General features: G+C 45.1%; 28 non-coding genes across 28 annotated transcripts; 15 read left to right on the forward strand and 13 right to left on the reverse strand.

Annotated features, from left to right (window-relative positions):
- Positions 1 to 670: 670 nt before the first annotated feature.
- On the reverse strand, positions 671 to 742 carry TRNAE-UUC (transfer RNA glutamic acid (anticodon UUC)). Its single transcript has one exon. It is a non-coding gene; the product is annotated as a tRNA-Glu (tRNA).
- Positions 743 to 862: 120 nt separating this feature from the next.
- On the forward strand, positions 863 to 935 carry TRNAM-CAU (transfer RNA methionine (anticodon CAU)). The gene has a single exon. It is a non-coding gene; the product is annotated as a tRNA-Met (tRNA).
- A 699-nt stretch (positions 936 to 1,634) lies between these two features.
- TRNAE-UUC (transfer RNA glutamic acid (anticodon UUC)) lies at positions 1,635 to 1,706 on the reverse strand. The gene has a single exon. It is a non-coding gene; the product is annotated as a tRNA-Glu (tRNA).
- A 120-nt stretch (positions 1,707 to 1,826) lies between these two features.
- Positions 1,827 to 1,899, forward strand: TRNAM-CAU (transfer RNA methionine (anticodon CAU)). The gene has a single exon. It is a non-coding gene; the product is annotated as a tRNA-Met (tRNA).
- Positions 1,900 to 2,803: 904 nt separating this feature from the next.
- On the forward strand, positions 2,804 to 2,876 carry TRNAM-CAU (transfer RNA methionine (anticodon CAU)). The gene has a single exon. It is a non-coding gene; the product is annotated as a tRNA-Met (tRNA).
- A 905-nt stretch (positions 2,877 to 3,781) lies between these two features.
- On the forward strand, positions 3,782 to 3,854 carry TRNAM-CAU (transfer RNA methionine (anticodon CAU)). The gene has a single exon. It is a non-coding gene; the product is annotated as a tRNA-Met (tRNA).
- Positions 3,855 to 4,559: 705 nt separating this feature from the next.
- Positions 4,560 to 4,631, reverse strand: TRNAE-UUC (transfer RNA glutamic acid (anticodon UUC)). Its single transcript has one exon. It is a non-coding gene; the product is annotated as a tRNA-Glu (tRNA).
- Positions 4,632 to 4,751: 120 nt separating this feature from the next.
- TRNAM-CAU (transfer RNA methionine (anticodon CAU)) lies at positions 4,752 to 4,824 on the forward strand. The gene has a single exon. It is a non-coding gene; the product is annotated as a tRNA-Met (tRNA).
- Positions 4,825 to 5,537: 713 nt separating this feature from the next.
- Positions 5,538 to 5,609, reverse strand: TRNAE-UUC (transfer RNA glutamic acid (anticodon UUC)). The gene has a single exon. It is a non-coding gene; the product is annotated as a tRNA-Glu (tRNA).
- Positions 5,610 to 5,729: 120 nt separating this feature from the next.
- TRNAM-CAU (transfer RNA methionine (anticodon CAU)) lies at positions 5,730 to 5,802 on the forward strand. The gene has a single exon. It is a non-coding gene; the product is annotated as a tRNA-Met (tRNA).
- A 713-nt stretch (positions 5,803 to 6,515) lies between these two features.
- Positions 6,516 to 6,587, reverse strand: TRNAE-UUC (transfer RNA glutamic acid (anticodon UUC)). Its single transcript has one exon. It is a non-coding gene; the product is annotated as a tRNA-Glu (tRNA).
- Positions 6,588 to 6,805: 218 nt separating this feature from the next.
- On the forward strand, positions 6,806 to 6,878 carry TRNAM-CAU (transfer RNA methionine (anticodon CAU)). The gene has a single exon. It is a non-coding gene; the product is annotated as a tRNA-Met (tRNA).
- A 705-nt stretch (positions 6,879 to 7,583) lies between these two features.
- Positions 7,584 to 7,655, reverse strand: TRNAE-UUC (transfer RNA glutamic acid (anticodon UUC)). Its single transcript has one exon. It is a non-coding gene; the product is annotated as a tRNA-Glu (tRNA).
- A 120-nt stretch (positions 7,656 to 7,775) lies between these two features.
- Positions 7,776 to 7,848, forward strand: TRNAM-CAU (transfer RNA methionine (anticodon CAU)). The gene has a single exon. It is a non-coding gene; the product is annotated as a tRNA-Met (tRNA).
- A 713-nt stretch (positions 7,849 to 8,561) lies between these two features.
- On the reverse strand, positions 8,562 to 8,633 carry TRNAE-UUC (transfer RNA glutamic acid (anticodon UUC)). The gene has a single exon. It is a non-coding gene; the product is annotated as a tRNA-Glu (tRNA).
- Positions 8,634 to 8,753: 120 nt separating this feature from the next.
- On the forward strand, positions 8,754 to 8,826 carry TRNAM-CAU (transfer RNA methionine (anticodon CAU)). The gene has a single exon. It is a non-coding gene; the product is annotated as a tRNA-Met (tRNA).
- A 713-nt stretch (positions 8,827 to 9,539) lies between these two features.
- Positions 9,540 to 9,611, reverse strand: TRNAE-UUC (transfer RNA glutamic acid (anticodon UUC)). Its single transcript has one exon. It is a non-coding gene; the product is annotated as a tRNA-Glu (tRNA).
- A 217-nt stretch (positions 9,612 to 9,828) lies between these two features.
- TRNAM-CAU (transfer RNA methionine (anticodon CAU)) lies at positions 9,829 to 9,901 on the forward strand. Its single transcript has one exon. It is a non-coding gene; the product is annotated as a tRNA-Met (tRNA).
- Positions 9,902 to 10,614: 713 nt separating this feature from the next.
- TRNAE-UUC (transfer RNA glutamic acid (anticodon UUC)) lies at positions 10,615 to 10,686 on the reverse strand. Its single transcript has one exon. It is a non-coding gene; the product is annotated as a tRNA-Glu (tRNA).
- Positions 10,687 to 10,806: 120 nt separating this feature from the next.
- On the forward strand, positions 10,807 to 10,879 carry TRNAM-CAU (transfer RNA methionine (anticodon CAU)). The gene has a single exon. It is a non-coding gene; the product is annotated as a tRNA-Met (tRNA).
- Positions 10,880 to 11,584: 705 nt separating this feature from the next.
- On the reverse strand, positions 11,585 to 11,656 carry TRNAE-UUC (transfer RNA glutamic acid (anticodon UUC)). The gene has a single exon. It is a non-coding gene; the product is annotated as a tRNA-Glu (tRNA).
- Positions 11,657 to 11,776: 120 nt separating this feature from the next.
- On the forward strand, positions 11,777 to 11,849 carry TRNAM-CAU (transfer RNA methionine (anticodon CAU)). Its single transcript has one exon. It is a non-coding gene; the product is annotated as a tRNA-Met (tRNA).
- Positions 11,850 to 12,562: 713 nt separating this feature from the next.
- Positions 12,563 to 12,634, reverse strand: TRNAE-UUC (transfer RNA glutamic acid (anticodon UUC)). The gene has a single exon. It is a non-coding gene; the product is annotated as a tRNA-Glu (tRNA).
- Positions 12,635 to 12,852: 218 nt separating this feature from the next.
- TRNAM-CAU (transfer RNA methionine (anticodon CAU)) lies at positions 12,853 to 12,925 on the forward strand. Its single transcript has one exon. It is a non-coding gene; the product is annotated as a tRNA-Met (tRNA).
- Positions 12,926 to 13,638: 713 nt separating this feature from the next.
- TRNAE-UUC (transfer RNA glutamic acid (anticodon UUC)) lies at positions 13,639 to 13,710 on the reverse strand. Its single transcript has one exon. It is a non-coding gene; the product is annotated as a tRNA-Glu (tRNA).
- Positions 13,711 to 13,830: 120 nt separating this feature from the next.
- Positions 13,831 to 13,903, forward strand: TRNAM-CAU (transfer RNA methionine (anticodon CAU)). Its single transcript has one exon. It is a non-coding gene; the product is annotated as a tRNA-Met (tRNA).
- Positions 13,904 to 15,213: 1,310 nt separating this feature from the next.
- Positions 15,214 to 15,285, reverse strand: TRNAE-UUC (transfer RNA glutamic acid (anticodon UUC)). The gene has a single exon. It is a non-coding gene; the product is annotated as a tRNA-Glu (tRNA).
- A 120-nt stretch (positions 15,286 to 15,405) lies between these two features.
- Positions 15,406 to 15,478, forward strand: TRNAM-CAU (transfer RNA methionine (anticodon CAU)). The gene has a single exon. It is a non-coding gene; the product is annotated as a tRNA-Met (tRNA).
- Positions 15,479 to 15,976: the final 498 nt, after the last annotated feature.

Genomic DNA, 15,976 nt, shown 5'->3' on the forward strand with positions numbered 1-15,976 from the left:
GAAAATCACTACTCTTCATCCCTTAAGTTTTCCAAGAAGCCACATGGATGGAAAAGTGAGCGGCAGCTCAAGCTTTCAATGCTCTTTTGCCCTCCTAAATATTCCACCCAGCTGAAATCTTTAACTCTGCATCTAACAGACCTTGCAAGATACAATGTCTACTCACCCTGGAAAAACAGAGGCATTTTCCATCTATGTGACATGCTTCCCTTTGTTTCATCACACAGAAAGCAAAAAGCAAAGAGGAATTCAAAAGGGCTTTTACAAAGGTGTGAAAAAAAAGGATAATGTCTGTATGAGAGAATGGTTCGTAGAAGATTGGCACATAGAAATTTGCCAATGCGAATGTGCAGAAGAGCAAGAACGGCCAGGAGAATTCATGTGCACATGCGCATGTGCGCATGTGCGTACGCCAAAGCGCACACAATGCGTGACAGATTCTGGTGCCCAGTGGCCTATTTAAAGCAAGCAGCATGAGCCATTAGTTGCTGGATGATCTTCAGCTGCCCCTGTTTCTGATATTATTTGATTTCCTGTTCCCGACTCAGCTTGACCTGTCTTGTCTGCATTCCTGGCTTTGACAACTAGGGAATGATTGGAGGTTACAATGGAAAAACAGCTTTGGAGGTTTCAGCACTAGGAGTGTACATGTCATTAAAAGGTCTTGCGTTTCCCATACCGGGAGTCGAACCCGGGCCGCCTGGGTGAAAACCAGGAATCCTAACCGCTAGACCATATGGGAAAACTTTCTGCCCTTCTTTGGGAAAAATAGAGAAAACTAAATTGAAAAAAAATAATGCCGCCTGCATCATCTTCCAAGTATAGTGGCCAGCAGTGGCACGCAAATTCTCATTGCCGATCAGCATCGTTAGCGCAGCAGGTAGCGCGTCAGTCTCATAATCTGAAGGTCGTGAGTTCGATCCTCACACGGGGCACTGATCTCTCTGCTTCTTTTGAGTCTTGGGGTCCTTAATCCATGAAAATCACTACTCTTCATCCCTTAAGTTTTCCAAGAAGCCACATGGATGGAAAAGTGAGCGGCAGCTCAAGCTTTCAATGCTCTTTTGCCCTCCTAAATATTCCACCCAGATGAAATCTTTAACTCTGCATCTAACAGACCTTGCAAGATACAATGTCTACTCACCCTGGAAAAACAGAGGCATTTTCCATCTATGTGACATGCTTCCCTTTGTTTCATCACACAGAAAGCAAAAAGCAAAGAGGAATTCAAAAGGGCTTTTACAAAGGTGTGAAAAAAAAGGATAATGTCTGTATGAGAGAATGGTTCGTAGAAGATTGGCACATAGAAATTTGCCAATGCGAATGTGCAGAAGAGCAAGAACGGCCAGGAGAATTCATGTGCACATGTGCGTACGCCAAAGCGCACACAATGCGTGACAGATTCTGGTGCCCAGTGGCCTATTTAAAGCAAGCAGCATGAGCCATTAGTTGCTGGATGATCTTCAGCTGCCCCTGTTTCTGATATTATTTGATTTCCTGTTCCCGACTCAGCTTGACCTGTCTTGTCTGCATTCCTGGCTTTGACAACTAGGGAATGATTGGAGGTTACAATGGAAAAACAGCTTTGGAGGTTTCAGCACTAGGAGTGTACATGTCATTAAAAGGTCTTGCGTTTCCCATACCGGGAGTCGAACCCGGGCCGCCTGGGTGAAAACCAGGAATCCTAACCGCTAGACCATATGGGAAAACTTTCTGCCCTTCTTTGGGAAAAATAGAGAAAACTAAATTGAAAAAAAATAATGCCGCCTGCATCATCTTCCAAGTATAGTGGCCAGCAGTGGCACGCAAATTCCCATTGCCGTTCAGCCTCGTTAGTGCAGCAGGTAGCGCGTCAGTCTCATAATCTGAAGGTCGTGAGTTCGATCCTCACACGGGGCACTGATCTCTCTGCTTCTTTTGAGTCTTGGGGTCCTTAATCCATGAAAATCACTACTCTTCATCCCTTAAGTTTTCCAAGAAGCCACATGGATGGAAAAGTGAGCGGCAGCTCAAGCTTTCAATGCTCTTTTGCCCTCCTAAATATTCCACCCAGCTGAAATCTTTAACTCTGCATCTAACAGACCTTGCAAGATACAATGTCTACTCACCCTGGAAAAACAGAGGCATTTTCCATCTATGTGACATGCTTCCCTTTGTTTCATCACACAGAAAGCAAAAAGCAAAGAGGAATTCAAAAGGGCTTTTACAAAGGTGTGAAAAAAAAGGATAATGTCTGTATGAGAGAATGGTTCGTAGAAGATTGGCACATAGAAATTTGCCAATGCGAATGTGCAGAAGAGCAAGAACGGCCAGGAGAATTCATGTGCACATGCGCATGTGCGCATGTGCGTACGCCAAAGCGCACACAATGCGTGACAGATTCTGGTGCCCAGTGGCCTATTTAAAGCAAGCAGCATGAGCCATTAGTTGCTGGATGATCTTCAGCTGCCCCTGTTTCTGATATTATTTGATTTCCTGTTCCCGACTCAGCTTGACCTGTCTTGTCTGCATTCCTGGCTTTGACAACTAGGGAATGATTGGAGGTTACAATGGAAAAACAGCTTTGGAGGTTTTAGCACTAGGAGTGTACATGTCATTAAAAGGTCTTGCGTTTCCCATACCGGGAGGCGAACCCGGGCCGCCTGGGTGAAAACCAGGAATCCTAACCGCTAGACCATATGGGAAAACTTTTGCCCTTCTTTGGGAAAAATAGAGAAAACTAAATTGAAAAAAAATAATGCCGCCTGCATCATCTTCCAAGTATAGTGGCCAGCAGTGGCACGCAAATTCCCATTGCCGTTCAGCCTCGTTAGCGCAGCAGGTAGCGCGTCAGTCTCATAATCTGAAGGTCGTGAGTTCGATCCTCACATGGGGCACTGATCTCTCTGCTTCTTTTGAGTCTTGGGGTCCTTAATCCATGAAAATCACTACTCTTCATCCCTTAAGTTTTCCAAGAAGCCACATGGATGGAAAAGTGAGCGGCAGCTCAAGCTTTCAGTGCTCTTTTGCCCTCCTAAATATTCCACCCAGCTGAAATCTTTAACTCTGCATCTAACAGACCTTGCAAGATACAATGTCTACTCACCCTGGAAAAACAGAGGCATTTTCCATCTATGTGACATGCTTCCCTTTGTTTCATCACACAGAAAGCAAAAAGCAAAGAGGAATTCAAAAGGGCTTTTACAAAGGTGTGAAAAAAAAGGATAATGTCTGTATGAGAGAATGGTTCGTAGAAGATTGGCACATAGAAATTTGCCAATGCGAATGTGCAGAAGAGCAAGAACGGCCAGGAGAATTCATGTGCACATGCGCATGTGCGCATGTGCGTACGCCAAAGCGCACACAATGCGTGACAGATTCTGGTGCCCAGTGGCCTATTTAAAGCAAGCAGCATGAGCCATTAGTTGCTGGATGATCTTCAGCTGCCCCTGTTTCTGATATTATTTGATTTCCTGTTCCCGACTCAGCTTGACCTGTCTTGTCTGCATTCCTGGCTTTGACAACTAGGGAATGATTGGAGGTTACAATGGAAAAACAGCTTTGGAGGTTTCAGCACTAGGAGTGTACATGTCATTAAAAGGTCTTGCGTTTCCCATACCGGGAGTCGAACCCGGGCCGCCTGGGTGAAAACCAGGAATCCTAACCGCTAGAACATATGGGAAAACTTTCTGCCCTTCTTTGGGAAAAATAGAGAAAACTAAATTGAAAAAAAATAATGCCGCCTGCATCATCTTCCAAGTATAGTGGCCAGCAGTGGCACGCAAATTCCCATTGCCGTTCAGCCTCGTTAGCGCAGCAGGTAGCGCGTCAGTCTCATAATCTGAAGGTCGTGAGTTCGATCCTCACACGGGGCACTGATCTCTCTGCTTCTTTTGAGTCTTGGGGTCCTTAATCCATGAAAATCACTACTCTTCATCCCTTAAGTTTTCCAAGAAGCCACATGGATGGAAAAGTGAGCGGCAGCTCAAGCTTTCAATGCTCTTTTGCCCTCCTAAATATTCCACCCAGCTGAAATCTTTAACTCTGCATCTAACAGACCTTGCAAGATACAATGTCTACTCACCCTGGAAAAACAGAGGCATTTTCCATCTATGTGACATGCTTCCCTTTGTTTCATCACACAGAAAGCAAAAAGCAAAGAGGAATTCAAAAGGGCTTTTACAAAGGTGTGAAAAAAAAGGATAATGTCTGTATGAGAGAATGGTTCGTAGAAGATTGGCACATAGAAATTTGCCAATGCGAATGTGCAGAAGAGCAAGAACGGCCAGGAGAATTCATGTGCACATGCGCATGTGCGTACGCCAAAGCGCACACAATGCGTGACAGATTCTGGTGCCCAGTGGCCTATTTAAAGCAAGCAGCATGAGCCATTAGTTGCTGGATGATCTTCAGCTGCCCCTGTTTCTGATATTATTTGATTTCCTGTTCCCGACTCAGCTTGACCTGTCTTGTCTGCATTCCTGGCTTTGACAACTAGGGAATGATTGGAGGTTACAATGGAAAAACAGCTTTGGAGGTTTCAGCACTAGGAGTGTACATGTCATTAAAAGGTCTTGTGTTTCCCATACCGGGAGTCGAACCCAGGCCGCCTGGGTGAAAACCAGGAATCCTAACCGCTAGACCATATGGGAAAACTTTCTGCCCTTCTTTGGGAAAAATAGAGAAAACTAAATTGAAAAAAAATAATGCCGCCTGCATCATCTTCCAAGTATAGTGGCCAGCAGTGGCACGCAAATTCCCATTGCCGTTCAGCCTCGTTAGCGCAGCAGGTAGCGCGTCAGTCTCATAATCTGAAGGTCGTGAGTTCGATCCTCACACGGGGCACTGATCTCTCTGCTTCTTTTGAGTCTTGGGGTCCTTAATCCATGAAAATCACTACTCTTCATCCCTTAAGTTTTCCAAGAAGCCACATGGATGGAAAAGTGAGCGGCAGCTCAAGCTTTCAATGCTCTTTTGCCCTCCTAAATATTCCACCCAGCTGAAATCTTTAACTCTGCATCTAACAGACCTTGCAAGATACAATGTCTACTCACCCTGGAAAAACAGAGGCATTTTCCATCTATGTGACATGCTTCCCTTTGTTTCATCACACAGAAAGCAAAAAGCAAAGAGGAATTCAAAAGGGCTTTTACAAAGGTGTGAAAAAAAAGGATAATGTCTGTATGAGAGAATGGTTCGTAGAAGATTGGCACATAGAAATTTGCCAATGCGAATGTGCAGAAGAGCAAGAACGGCCAGGAGAATTCATGTGCACATGCGCATGTGTGCATGTGCGTACGCCAAAGCGCACACAATGCGTGACAGATTCTGGTGCCCAGTGGCCTATTTAAAGCAAGCAGCATGAGCCATTAGTTGCTGGATGATCTTCAGCTGCCCCTGTTTCTGATATTATTTGATTTCCTGTTCCCGACTCAGCTTGACCTGTCTTGTCTGCATTCCTGGCTTTGACAACTAGGGAATGATTGGAGGTTACAATGGAAAAACAGCTTTGGAGGTTTCAGCACTAGGAGTGTACATGTCATTAAAAGGTCTTGCGTTTCCCATACCGGGAGTCGAACCCGGGCCGCCTGGGTGAAAACCAGGAATCCTAACCGCTAGACCATATGGGAAAACTTTCTGCCCTTCTTTGGGAAAAATAGAGAAAACTAAATTGAAAAAAAATAATGCCGCCTGCATCATCTTCCAAGTATAGTGGCCAGCAGTGGCACGCAAATTCCCATTGCCGTTCAGCCTCGTTAGCGCAGCAGGTAGCGCGTCAGTCTCATAATCTGAAAGTCGTGAGTTCGATCCTCACACGGGGCACTGATCTCTCTGCTTCTTTTGAGTCTTGGGGTCCTTAATCCATGAAAATCACTACTCTTCATCCCTTAAGTTTTCCAAGAAGCCACATGGATGGAAAAGTGAGCGGCAGCTCAAGCTTTCAATGCTCTTTTGCCCTCCTAAATATTCCACCCAGCTGAAATCTTTAACTCTGCATCTAACAGACCTTGCAAGATACAATGTCTACTCACCCTGGAAAAACAGAGGCATTTTCCATCTATGTGACATGCTTCCCTTTGTTTCATCACACAGAAAGCAAAAAGCAAAGAGGAATTCAAAAGGGCTTTTACAAAGGTGTGAAAAAAAAGGATAATGTCTGTATGAGAGAATGGTTCGTAGAAGATTGGCACATAGAAATTTGCCAATGCGAATGTGCAGAAGAGCAAGAACGGCCAGGAGAATTCATGTGCACATGCGCATGTGCGCATGTGCGTACGCCAAAGCGCACACAATGCGTGACAGATTCTGGTGCCCAGTGGCCTATTTAAAGCAAGCAGCATGAGCCATTAGTTGCTGGATGATCTTCAGCTGCCCCTGTTTCTGATATTATTTGATTTCCTGTTCCCGACTCAGCTTGACCTGTCTTGTCTGCATTCCTGGCTTTGACAACTAGGGAATGATTGGAGGTTACAATGGAAAAACAGCTTTGGAGGTTTCAGCACTAGGAGTGTACATGTCATTAAAAGGTCTTGCGTTTCCCATACCGGGAGTCGAACCCGGGCCGCCTGGGTGAAAACCAGGAATCCTAACCGCTAGACCATATGGGAAAACTTTCTGCCCTTCTTTGGGAAAAATAGAGAAAACTAAATTGAACCCGGGCCGCCTGGGTGAAAACCAGGAATCCTAACCGCTAGACCATATGGGAAAACTTTCTGCCCTTCTTTGGGAAAAATAGAGAAAACTAAATTGAAAAAAAATAATGCCGCCTGCATCATCTTCCAAGTATAGTGGCCAGCAGTGGCACGCAAATTCCCATTGCCGTTCAGCCTCGTTAGCGCAGCAGGTAGCGCGTCAGTCTCATAATCTGAAAGTCGTGAGTTCGATCCTCACACGGGGCACTGATCTCTCTGCTTCTTTTGAGTCTTGGGGTCCTTAATCCATGAAAATCACTACTCTTCATCCCTTAAGTTTTCCAAGAAGCCACATGGATGGAAAAGTGAGCGGCAGCTCAAGCTTTCAATGCTCTTTTGCCCTCCTAAATATTCCACCCAGCTGAAATCTTTAACTCTGCATCTAACAGACCTTGCAAGATACAATGTCTACTCACCCTGGAAAAACAGAGGCATTTTCCATCTATGTGACATGCTTCCCTTTGTTTCATCACACAGAAAGCAAAAAGCAAAGAGGAATTCAAAAGGGCTTTTACAAAGGTGTGAAAAAAAAGGATAATGTCTGTATGAGAGAATGGTTCGTAGAAGATTGGCACATAGAAATTTGCCAATGCGAATGTGCAGAAGAGCAAGAACGGCCAGGAGAATTCATGTGCACATGCGCATGTGCGTACGCCAAAGCGCACACAATGCGTGACAGATTCTGGTGCCCAGTGGCCTATTTAAAGCAAGCAGCATGAGCCATTAGTTGCTGGATGATCTTCAGCTGCCCCTGTTTCTGATATTATTTGATTTCCTGTTCCCGACTCAGCTTGACCTGTCTTGTCTGCATTCCTGGCTTTGACAACTAGGGAATGATTGGAGGTTACAATGGAAAAACAGCTTTGGAGGTTTCAGCACTAGGAGTGTACATGTCATTAAAAGGTCTTGCGTTTCCCATACCGGGAGTCGAACCCGGGCCGCCTGGGTGAAAACCAGGAATCCTAACCGCTAGACCATATGGGAAAACTTTCTGCCCTTCTTTGGGAAAAATAGAGAAAACTAAATTGAAAAAAAATAATGCCGCCTGCATCATCTTCCAAGTATAGTGGCCAGCAGTGGCACGCAAATTCCCATTGCCGTTCAGCCTCGTTAGCGCAGCAGGTAGCGCGTCAGTCTCATAATCTGAAGGTCGTGAGTTCGATCCTCACACGGGGCACTGATCTCTCTGCTTCTTTTGAGTCTTGGGGTCCTTAATCCATGAAAATCACTACTCTTCATCCCTTAAGTTTTCCAAGAAGCCACATGGATGGAAAAGTGAGCGGCAGCTCAAGCTTTCAATGCTCTTTTGCCCTCCTAAATATTCCACCCAGCTGAAATCTTTAACTCTGCATCTAACAGACCTTGCAAGATACAATGTCTACTCACCCTGGAAAAACAGAGGCATTTTCCATCTATGTGACATGCTTCCCTTTGTTTCATCACACAGAAAGCAAAAAGCAAAGAGGAATTCAAAAGGGCTTTTACAAAGGTGTGAAAAAAAAGGATAATGTCTGTATGAGAGAATGGTTCGTAGAAGATTGGCACATAGAAATTTGCCAATGCGAATGTGCAGAAGAGCAAGAACGGCCAGGAGAATTCATGTGCACATGCGCATGTGTGCATGTGCGTACGCCAAAGCGCACACAATGCGTGACAGATTCTGGTGCCCAGTGGCCTATTTAAAGCAAGCAGCATGAGCCATTAGTTGCTGGATGATCTTCAGCTGCCCCTGTTTCTGATATTATTTGATTTCCTGTTCCCGACTCAGCTTGACCTGTGTTGTCTGCATTCCTGGCTTTGACAACTAGGGAATGATTGGAGGTTACAATGGAAAAACAGCTTTGGAGGTTTCAGCACTAGGAGTGTACATGTCATTAAAAGGTCTTGCGTTTCCCATACCGGGAGTCGAACCCGGGCCGCCTGAGTGAAAACCAGGAATCCTAACCGCTAGACCATATGGGAAAACTTTCTGCCCTTCTTTGGGAAAAATAGAGAAAACTAAATTGAAAAAAAATAATGCCGCCTGCATCATCTTCCAAGTATAGTGGCCAGCAGTGGCACGCAAATTCCCATTGCCGTTCAGCCTCGTTAGCGCAGCAGGTAGCGCGTCAGTCTCATAATCTGAAAGTCGTGAGTTCGATCCTCACACGGGGCACTGATCTCTCTGCTTCTTTTGAGTCTTGGGGTCCTTAATCCATGAAAATCACTACTCTTCATCCCTTAAGTTTTCCAAGAAGCCACATGGATGGAAAAGTGAGCGGCAGCTCAAGCTTTCAATGCTCTTTTGCCCTCCTAAATATTCCACCCAGCTGAAATCTTTAACTCTGCATCTAACAGACCTTGCAAGATACAATGTCTACTCACCCTGGAAAAACAGAGGCATTTTCCATCTATGTGACATGCTTCCCTTTGTTTCATCACACAGAAAGCAAAAAGCAAAGAGGAATTCAAAAGGGCTTTTACAAAGGTGTGAAAAAAAAGGATAATGTCTGTATGAGAGAATGGTTCGTAGAAGATTGGCACATAGAAATTTGCCAATGCGAATGTGCAGAAGAGCAAGAACGGCCAGGAGAATTCATGTGCACATGCGCATGTGCGCATGTGCGTACGCCAAAGCGCACACAATGCGTGACAGATTCTGGTGCCCAGTGGCCTATTTAAAGCAAGCAGCATGAGCCATTAGTTGCTGGATGATCTTCAGCTGCCCCTGTTTCTGATATTATTTGATTTCCTGTTCCCGACTCAGCTTGACCTGTCTTGTCTGCATTCCTGGCTTTGACAACTAGGGAATGATTGGAGGTTACAATGGAAAAACAGCTTTGGAGGTTTCAGCACTAGGAGTGTACATGTCATTAAAAGGTCTTGCGTTTCCCATACCGGGAGTCGAACCCGGGCCGCCTGGGTGAAAACCAGGAATCCTAACCGCTAGACCATATGGGAAAACTTTCTGCCCTTCGTTGGGAAAAATAGAGAAAACTAAATTGAACCCGGGCCGCCTGGGTGAAAACCAGGAATCCTAACCGCTAGACCATATGGGAAAACTTTTGCCCTTCTTTGGGAAAAATAGAGAAAACTAAATTGAAAAAAAATAATGCCGCCTGCATCATCTTCCAAGTATAGTGGCCAGCAGTGGCACGCAAATTCCCATTGCCGTTCAGCCTCGTTAGCGCAGCAGGTAGCGCGTCAGTCTCATAATCTGAAGGTCGTGAGTTCGATCCTCACATGGGGCACTGATCTCTCTGCTTCTTTTGAGTCTTGGGGTCCTTAATCCATGAAAATCACTACTCTTCATCCCTTAAGTTTTCCAAGAAGCCACATGGATGGAAAAGTGAGCGGCAGCTCAAGCTTTCAGTGCTCTTTTGCCCTCCTAAATATTCCACCCAGCTGAAATCTTTAACTCTGCATCTAACAGACCTTGCAAGATACAATGTCTACTCACCCTGGAAAAACAGAGGCATTTTCCATCTATGTGACATGCTTCCCTTTGTTTCATCACACAGAAAGCAAAAAGCAAAGAGGAATTCAAAAGGGCTTTTACAAAGGTGTGAAAAAAAAGGATAATGTCTGTATGAGAGAATGGTTCGTAGAAGATTGGCACATAGAAATTTGCCAATGCGAATGTGCAGAAGAGCAAGAACGGCCAGGAGAATTCATGTGCACATGCGCATGTGCGCATGTGCGTACGCCAAAGCGCACACAATGCGTGACAGATTCTGGTGCCCAGTGGCCTATTTAAAGCAAGCAGCATGAGCCATTAGTTGCTGGATGATCTTCAGCTGCCCCTGTTTCTGATATTATTTGATTTCCTGTTCCCGACTCAGCTTGACCTGTCTTGTCTGCATTCCTGGCTTTGACAACTAGGGAATGATTGGAGGTTACAATGGAAAAACAGCTTTGGAGGTTTCAGCACTAGGAGTGTACATGTCATTAAAAGGTCTTGCGTTTCCCATACCGGGAGTCAAACCCGGGCCGCCTGGGTGAAAACCAGGAATCCTAACCGCTAGACCATATGGGAAAACTTTCTGCCCTTCTTTGGGAAAAATAGAGAAAACTAAATTGAAAAAAAATAATGCCGCCTGCATCATCTTCCAAGTATAGTGGCCAGCAGTGGCACGCAAATTCCCATTGCCGTTCAGCCTCGTTAGCGCAGCAGGTAGCGCGTCAGTCTCATAATCTGAAGGTCGTGAGTTCGATCCTCACACGGGGCACTGATCTCTCTGCTTCTTTTGAGTCTTGGGGTCCTTAATCCATGAAAATCACTACTCTTCATCCCTTAAGTTTTCCAAGAAGCCACATGGATGGAAAAGTGAGCGGCAGCTCAAGCTTTCAATGCTCTTTTGCCCTCCTAAATATTCCACCCAGCTGAAATCTTTAACTCTGCATCTAACAGACCTTGCAAGATACAATGTCTACTCACCCTGGAAAAACAGAGGCATTTTCCATCTATGTGACATGCTTCCCTTTGTTTCATCACACAGAAAGCAAAAAGCAAAGAGGAATTCAAAAGGGCTTTTACAAAGGTGTGAAAAAAAAGGATAATGTCTGTATGAGAGAATGGTTCGTAGAAGATTGGCACATAGAAATTTGCCAATGCGAATGTGCAGAAGAGCAAGAACGGCCAGGAGAATTCATGTGCACATGCGCATGTGCGTACGCCAAAGCGCACACAATGCGTGACAGATTCTGGTGCCCAGTGGCCTATTTAAAGCAAGCAGCATGAGCCATTAGTTGCTGGATGATCTTCAGCTGCCCCTGTTTCTGATATTATTTGATTTCCTGTTCCCGACTCAGCTTGACCTGTCTTGTCTGCATTCCTGGCTTTGACAACTAGGGAATGATTGGAGGTTACAATGGAAAAACAGCTTTGGAGGTTTCAGCACTAGGAGTGTACATGTCATTAAAAGGTCTTGTGTTTCCCATACCGGGAGTCGAACCCAGGCCGCCTGGGTGAAAACCAGGAATCCTAACCGCTAGACCATATGGGAAAACTTTCTGCCCTTCTTTGGGAAAAATAGAGAAAACTAAATTGAAAAAAAATAATGCCGCCTGCATCATCTTCCAAGTATAGTGGCCAGCAGTGGCACGCAAATTCCCATTGCCGTTCAGCCTCGTTAGCGCAGCAGGTAGCGCGTCAGTCTCATAATCTGAAAGTCGTGAGTTCGATCCTCACACGGGGCACTGATCTCTCTGCTTCTTTTGAGTCTTGGGGTCCTTAATCCATGAAAATCACTACTCTTCATCCCTTAAGTTTTCCAAGAAGCCACATGGATGGAAAAGTGAGCGGCAGCTCAAGCTTTCAATGCTCTTTTGCCCTCCTAAATATTCCACCCAGCTGAAATCTTTAACTCTGCATCTAACAGACCTTGCAAGATACAATGTCTACTCACCCTGGAAAAACAGAGGCATTTTCCATCTATGTGACATGCTTCCCTTTGTTTCATCACACAGAAAGCAAAAAGCAAAGAGGAATTCAAAAGGGCTTTTACAAAGGTGTGAAAAAAAAGGATAATGTCTGTATGAGAGAATGGTTCGTAGAAGATTGGCACATAGAAATTTGCCAATGCGAATGTGCAGAAGAGCAAGAACGGCCAGGAGAATTCATGTGCACATGCGCATGTGCGCATGTGCGTACGCCAAAGCGCACACAATGCGTGACAGATTCTGGTGCCCAGTGGCCTATTTAAAGCAAGCAGCATGAGCCATTAGTTGCTGGATGATCTTCAGCTGCCCCTGTTTCTGATATTATTTGATTTCCTGTTCCCGACTCAGCTTGACCTGTCTTGTCTGCATTCCTGGCTTTGACAACTAGGGAATGATTGGAGGTTACAATGGAAAAACAGCTTTGGAGGTTTCAGCACTAGGAGTGTACATGTCATTAAAAGGTCTTGCGTTTCCCATACCGGGAGTCGAACCCGGGCCGCCTGGGTGAAAACCAGGAATCCTAACCGCTAGACCATATGGGAAAACTTTCTGCCCTTCGTTGGGAAAAATAGAGAAAACTAAATTGAACCCGGGCCGCCTGGGTGAAAACCAGGAATCCTAACCGCTAGACCATATGGGAAAACTTTCTGCCCTTCTTTGGGAAAAATAGAGAAAACTAAATTGAAAAAAAATAATGCCGCCTGCATCATCTTCCAAGTATAGTGGCCAGCAGTGGCACGCAAATTCCCATTGCCGTTCAGCCTCGTTAGTGCAGCAGGTAGCGCGTCAGTCTCATAATCTGAAAGTCGTGAGTTCGATCCTCACACGGGGCACTGATCTCTCTGCTTCTTTTGAGTCTTGGGGTCCTTAATCCATGAAAATCACTACTCTTCATCCCTTAAGTTTTCCAAGAAGCCACATGGATGGAAAAGTGAGCGGCAGCTCAAGCTTTCAATGCTCTTTTGCCCTCCTAAATATTCCACCCAGCTGAAATCTTTAACTCTGCATCTAACAGACCTTGCAAGATACAATGTCTACTCACCCTGGAAAAACAGAGGCATTTTCCATCTATGTGACATGCTTCCCTTTGTTTCATCACACAGAAAGCAAAAAGCAAAGAGGAATTCAAAAGGGCTTTTACAAAGGTGTGAAAAAAAAGGATAATGTCTGTATGAGAGAATGGTTCGTAGAAGATTGGCACATAGAAATTTGCCAATGCGAATGTGCAGAAGAGCAAGAACGGCCAGGAGAATTCATGTGCACATGCGCATGTGCGCATGTGCGTACGCCAAAGCGCACACAATGCGTGACAGATTCTGGTGCCCAGTGGCCTATTTAAAGCAAGCAGCATGAGCCATTAGTTGCTGGATGATCTTCAGCTGCCCCTGTTTCTGATATTATTTGATTTCCTGTTCCCGACTCAGCTTGACCTGTCTTGTCTGCATTCCTGGCTTTGACAACTAGGGAATGATTGGAGGTTACAATGGAAAAACAGCTTTGGAGGTTTCAGCACTAGGAGTGTACATGTCATTAAAAGGTCTTGCGTTTCCCATACCGGGAGTCGAACCCGGGCCGCCTGGGTGAAAACCAGGAATCCTAACCGCTAGACCATATGGGAAAACTTTCTGCCCTTCTTTGGGAAAAATAGAGAAAACTAAATTGAAAAAAAATAATGCCGCCTGCATCATCTTCCAAGTATAGTGGCCAGCAGTGGCACGCAAATTCCCATTGCCGTTCAGCCTCGTTAGCGCAGCAGGTAGCGCGTCAGTCTCATAATCTGAAGGTCGTGAGTTCGATCCTCACACGGGGCACTGATCTCTCTGCTTCTTTTGAGTCTTGGGGTCCTTAATCCATGAAAATCACTACTCTTCATCCCTTAAGTTTTCCAAGAAGCCACATGGATGGAAAAGTGAGCGGCAGCTCAAGCTTTCAATGCTCTTTTGCCCTCCTAAATATTCCACCCAGCTGAAATCTTTAACTCTGCATCTAACAGACCTTGCAAGATACAATGTCTACTCACCCTGGAAAAACAGAGGCATTTTCCATCTATGTGACATGCTTCCCTTTGTTTCATCACACAGAAAGCAAAAAGCAAAGAGGAATTCAAAAGGGCTTTTACAAAGGTGTGAAAAAAAAGGATAATGTCTGTATGAGAGAATGGTTCGTAGAAGATTGGCACATAGAAATTTGCCAATGCGAATGTGCAGAAGAGCAAGAACGGCCAGGAGAATTCATGTGCACATGCGCATGTGCGCATGTGCGTACGCCAAAGCGCACACAATGCGTGACAGATTCTGGTGCCCAGTGGCCTATTTAAAGCAAGCAGCATGAGCCATTAGTTGCTGGATGATCTTCAGCTGCCCCTGTTTCTGATATTATAATCTGAAGGTCGTGAGTTCGATCCTCACACGGGGCACTGATCTCTCTGCTTCTTTTGAGTCTTGGGGTCCTTAATCCATGAAAATCACTACTCTTCATCCCTTAAGTTTTCCAAGAAGCCACATGGATGGAAAAGTGAGCGGCAGCTCAAGCTTTCAATGCTCTTTTGCCCTCCTAAATATTCCACCCAGCTGAAATCTTTAACTCTGCATCTAACAGACCTTGCAAGATACAATGTCTACTCACCCTGGAAAAACAGAGGCATTTTCCATCTATGTGACATGCTTCCCTTTGTTTCATCACACAGAAAGCAAAAAGCAAAGAGGAATTCAAAAGGGCTTTTACAAAGGTGTGAAAAAAAAGGATAATGTCTGTATGAGAGAATGGTTCGTAGAAGATTGGCACATAGAAATTTGACAATGCGAATGTGCAGAAGAGCAAGAACAGCCAGGAGAATTCATGTGCACATGCGCATGTGCGTACGCCAAAGCGCACACAATGCGTGACAGATTCTGGTGCCCAGTGGCCTATTTAAAGCAAGCAGCATGAGCCATTAGTTGCTGGATGATCTTCAGCTGCCCCTGTTTCTGATATTATTTGATTTCCTGTTCCCGACTCAGCTTGACCTGTCTTGTCTGCATTCCTGGCTTTGACAACTAGGGAATGATTGGAGGTTACAATGGAAAAACAGCTTTGGAGGTTTCAGCACTAGGAGTGTACATGTCATTAAAAGGTCTTGCGTTTCCCATACCGGGAGTCGAACCCGGGCCGCCTGGGTGAAAACCAGGAATCCTAACCGCTAGACCATATGGGAAAACTTTCTGCCCTTCTTTGGGAAAAATAGAGAAAACTAAATTGAAAAAAAATTATGCCGCCTGCATCATCTTCCAAGTATAGTGGCCAGCAGTGGCACGCAAATTCCCATTGCCGTTCAGCCTCGTTAGCGCAGCAGGTAGCGCGTCAGTCTCATAATCTGAAGGTCGTGAGTTCGATCCTCACACGGGGCACTGATCTCTCTGCTTCTTTTGAGTCTTGGGGTCCTTAATCCATGAAAATCACTACTCTTCATCCCTTAAGTTTTCCAAGAAGCCACATGGATGGAAAAGTGAGCGGCAGCTCAAGCTTTCAATGCTCTTTTGCCCTCCTAAATATTCCACCCAGCTGAAATCTTTAACTCTGCATCTAACAGACCTTGCAAGATACAATGTCTACTCACCCTGGAAAAACAGAGGCATTTTCCATCTATGTGACATGCTTCCCTTTGTTTCATCACACAGAAAGCAAAAAGCAAAGAGGAATTCAAAAGGGCTTTTACAAAGGTGTGAAAAAAAAGGATAATGTCTGTATGAGAGAATGGTTCGTAGAAGATTGGCACATAGAAATTTGCCAATGCGAATGTGCAGAAGAGCAAGAACGGCCAGGAGAATTCATGTGCACATGCGCATGTGCGCATGTGCGTACGCCAAAGCGCACACAATGCGTGACAGATTCTGGTGCCCAGTGGC

The sequence above is a fragment of the Aquarana catesbeiana genome, linkage group LG03 (assembly GCF_042186555.1).
Source record: "Aquarana catesbeiana isolate 2022-GZ linkage group LG03, ASM4218655v1, whole genome shotgun sequence".
Taxonomy (NCBI): Eukaryota; Metazoa; Chordata; class Amphibia; order Anura; family Ranidae; genus Aquarana; species Aquarana catesbeiana.